Source organism: Centrocercus urophasianus, unplaced genomic scaffold, assembly GCF_019232065.1.
Source record: "Centrocercus urophasianus isolate 14NV4802_14NV808 unplaced genomic scaffold, USGS_Curo_1.0 seq_11, whole genome shotgun sequence".
Classification (NCBI taxonomy): domain Eukaryota; kingdom Metazoa; phylum Chordata; class Aves; order Galliformes; family Phasianidae; genus Centrocercus; species Centrocercus urophasianus.
In genome coordinates, this window is record NW_024884253.1 from 65,850,088 (window position 1) to 65,854,926 (window position 4,839).

A 4,839-nucleotide genomic window follows, 5' to 3' on the forward strand; every position below is an offset into this window, starting at 1 on the left:
TCTCTCCACACTGAGAATGGCTCCTGAAATCCTTCATGTTCCTTGTAACTTCACCTTGGCAGGTGATTTGACACATATTGTGTGCTGTGAGCAGGCTGAGAATGACAGTGCTTTGAAGGGTTTTATCATTTCTCAGTACTTCCTCTTCTCTTTAGGACTTTAATAAACAAATAAAGGTCCCAAATACTTAAATGTTGATCACAAAACCTCTGAGAAAAGTTTTTCTCTTCTAAGGAATGTAAGCCTAAGACATGCATGCCTGAGTATCCCTTACAGTCTAAACTGGATAGATTTTGAATGAGAAAAAATTGTGTGCTGTAGACATCTTTGAACTTCTTCTTTTAAATATTGAAAATTTTTAGCATTCATTAAAAACAGCAATGTATTATGCTGTATTCCATATCAGTCTAAAAATGATGAACACAACTTATTTCAAGTTAGGGCACAGTATTTAATAAAGCTGTTTATCACAGAGTTAGGAATGATAGGCTGTATTTTAAAAATGGACCTCATTGTTCAAGGAGTGAGTATGAGCAGGTTACTACTCATATAGTTACTACTGAAAGGTTTGAAAACAATGAAATACCTTAAGCAGGCAAATCCAAATCGAGCTGTGAAATCCTTGCCCCAAAGAAATCAATGGGAATTCTGCCCTTTCCATATCTGTTTCCAGGTTCTCAGCTGTGGCTGAAATGATCTGTGTGAAACCTGAATTACCTTTTCTTAAAGTTAAAATTAACAATCTGTTTGTAACAGTCATAAAAGCACTAGAATTTACAGTTACAACATAATAGGAAAGACTTCAAGTGGACTACAAGATGGTTATTTGAAGAATATATGGGAATACTTAGCATTAAGAAATCGGTATATGAATACTTTCGATGTAGTTATGCTTAATTCTCTTGGTACAACATCTATTATTTCCCATATTTATAGACATATAGGCAGCATTTTAAAGGCCTTCAACAGAGAATAGTGATGATAAATGAAATGAAAAACTCTTAACTTTTTTTTTTTTTTTTGCAGTATGTGAATGATTTGCTTCCAAAAGTCAAACAGCAAAGATTTTGTACTAGCCTGAAGACAGATTATAGAATTCCACTTCCTTTTTTTCAATTAATGAGGGCACTACTAAGTAATGAGACGAAAGATAAAACCCAAAGCAAGCAAGAAAAATGGGAATGAGGGTGACCTTTCTACATGGGCCAAGATGTAGCCTCCAACAGCTTGTCCCAGCATTGCAAGAATCACTTCAGGATGAGGAGAGGAGCCAGTACTGCCTTGATTAAATGGGTGTGTAGAAGTTTGGGTACTTTTCTTGAAGCATGCACACAAAACAGAAGACAGAGGAAATCATATCATTACCCACGTGAGCCTGTGGTTTGGAAAGACGAGTGGTTGGCTTCCGGCAGCTGCAGGGAATGATGGAGAGCCAGATAGAGTCCTGGCTGTCACACACTCCATACACTTTTTTGTAACACTTTTTCCCCCTGTTTTTTTTTTATTTTATTTTATAAATGCAGTAAGCATGCTGTCTAAGGCTGCCAGAAAAATGAATTACATAGGTGTCCCCTCACTCAGCTATCAAATCCCTCTCTTCTAACCTACTAAATAAAGAGAGGGGCTGTTGCATTCATGAAAAAAGAAAGAAAGAAAGAAAGAAAGGTAAAATCATTTTTATGCAAGCCCATACCAGAGAATCAGGAAGGTATTCATTTTATTTTGTGTATCTAGACAGTGATTTTAATGTTATGTAAATGCAGCAGGCAATTCCTAATCTATCCTGAAATGTATGTGTCAGAGCTCTTGTGTAGTACAGGTTACTGATGATAAAAACAAGATGTGTTTTTATACAAGGAAGGCGCATGATTACCAGCTTTAGAATTTTTTTCTTTCATTGCAAATTTGAAATAGAGCAAGCCGGAGCAATGGAAACTGAGCAGTACCACCACAGAAAAAGCTAGTGTCTTTTCAGAGAGTCAAGTTTGACAAGCATTGTTTGCCTGTGTTCTTGAAACCAGAACAGCTAGATATGGTATCACAGCCCTCTAAACTTTAAAACTCGTTAGGTTGAAAATCTTCTATTAATCCTTAGAGCACCAGTGTTCCTCATTTTTTAATTTCTTTTTTTTCCTTGCAAAGAAAGGAAACTTATCTCATCTAAAGAATATTTCCAAACACTCAGTTGAGTTGAGGCTGTCATGATAAGGCAATCTTCACATCAGGAGGCTTTTTCAGAGAGGAAGAAGAAGCACAGATACAAGTAGGGTCCAAGCCTCAGATCCAACTGTCAAGGAAGCTGATGCACACAAGATCTTAAACTGACAATTATGAAGAAGTTAAATGCTTAGAGATCTTGGCAGGACAACATACTCAGACTGAGTCTCACCTGACACCTCAATCTAGCAGCATCACATTTTGTGCTCCCTGCTGGTTGAATGCTTGCAGCACCAAGGCTGTCTCGTGGAGGCATGAAAAGCACTTTTATAGAACCTAGGTTCAAGCCTCTTCAGGCATTCCTACAACTGGTCATTATCTCAGCTGTTCAGTCAACTGGCAATGCTCTTTCATAGAAAATGTATGCTCTGTCCCACAGGCAGATGGGAAATTTGAGCTCAGGTCTCCTATATGTGGCTTTAACAGGGATTGACAGCTAAAAGGTTGTGCAAGGAGAGCGGGCAGCAGGGTGAGAGGAAGAACTTCTGCTGTGTTTTGTCAGAAAAAGCACACAACATAATGCAAAACTAAACAATCACAGGAGATTTCAAGACTGCGACTATCAAGTACCATTTTGTGTTTCCCAGCAGATTGTAGTTACGTGTGTGACTGACTAAGAGAGGGACCTTAAGTTAGTCTACATGAACAGTGCTGAGATGCAGCCCTCATCACACCTTTTCTAAGAAGTTTAGCAACACTGCTCATGTCTTCTGTGTTTTTTGCTTTCAAATGACTCTACAACCCTCCTCAAAAACTAAAGTTGATTAACCTCTGAGGCGTCCCAGAAAGCTTCCAAAGAGCTCTGATACTAGAACATGATGGTGTTTTCCCTACTCCTGGGAATTAGGCAGCATGGCCCAGAGACAATATTTGCTCCACCAGGCAGTAGTGTAGGGAAATTTAGATTTTTCAGCTATGTTAATTCAGTACTGCAACATAGTTGTGTTGGAGAGTATTTCCAATAATGCCAAACAAGGCTGACGAACCAGCCATAAATTTCAAATCCAATTTCTAACTACAAGAAAACCATGCTCTCACATCCATTATCCTTTATCACGAGATAAACTGGGAGAACATACACAGCAGCACAAATACAATCCAGAATCCAAAAATCACAGAACTGTAGGGGTTGGAAGCAACCTCAAGAGAGGATTATCCTCTTGAGAGAATCAAAGGCAATTTTATTGTGTGGGTTAGAAAGAAAGTCTGTGATTTGGTACAAGTTCTGTAACTTTTATTATGGAGAGCAAAGGCAAGACCTTGAACTTCTTCTCTGCCATGCCATTATTTCAAACTAATAATTACTGCTTATGTTAAACTCATGTTAACTAGGGTTAGCTAGCTTTTAATCAACTAATGCCATTTTTTCATATACATGTAAATGGCAACTAATGCTGAATATTTTTTTTACAAGTGTGCAGATTAACAGTTAGTGGGAATCCCTTCACATTTTGAACTACAAGTAGACTCAGGTCATTTCCTTTCATATTCTCACGTTGCACTGAAAATTAACTTCTAAGCAATGGTCTTCAGAAGTTCTTTATTTTCTCCAGAAATGTTGGCTGCCAGTCAAAACCTGTGCCAGAAGGTCATAGAGTAACTGAACAGCATAAGCTGGAAGGACTTGGAAAGCTATCAAGTTCATTCTGCTCTAGAGCAGGTCCAGATTTAAAGCTAGAGCAAAGGTGGTCATCAAACAAGGGGAGGAAACAGCACAAATAATCAAAGTTTAAAAATACAAACAGGCATTCAAAGGTTTGTGTGAATTGTCTGATTACAGGGCAAGTAGCTAGTTGAGCCATGGAATAACTCATTACAAGGTCAAATTAATTCTTGTAAAGGCAATGAAATTTTCATTGAGTTCCACGGGGCAAATCAAATTTTAAGTCACAAAACTTAGATGCTAACAAAGTAAATCAATAGAGTAGATGTGACCCCAGGCATTATCAATGCATGTGGATGTTGAAGCATGAAGTGTCATAGAATCAATATGCAGACTAGGGCTTTGATTCCAGATAGTAAGTTCTGCCACAGAGTTTTTACGCTAATGTTTTTTGCTTATTGGAATTTAGACCTGAGTGTTCCTGAGGATCAGATCCTTACATGTTATAACCAGCTTCTTTCCATTCTTGCTACACCCGCACCATCTGACCATCTGATTTGTTGCTATGACTGACAAGCAAGGAAAATAATTTTCCTTCCTTTAGCAAAGCAGGTTACATGCTTTCATGTATCATGTATTTATTACAAATACATTTGCAAGGCCCCAACTTAATGAGAAGGAGTAGGTCTAATAACTTGGACAAGTGCTAAAATCAGGCACAGAAATTTGAAACAGGATCCATAACTGGGAAAAGAAAAAGTTGATTAAGAAACCAAAGAAGTTCCAAAGCAAAAGGTAAGGTAAGGCTGTATCTGTGGTTGGACAAAAAATCATGGTTCCAAAGATTCTACCAGGTACATTATACGACTGAAGCAAAGAGGGCATAAGCAAAGCCATGTGAATTGGTGAGACTGACCACCCAAGATTAGCTACAATCTGATCCAATAAAATCCTCTCCTCTCCTCTCCTCTCCTCTCCTCTCCTCTCCTCTCCTCTCCTCTCCTCTCCTCTCCTCTCCT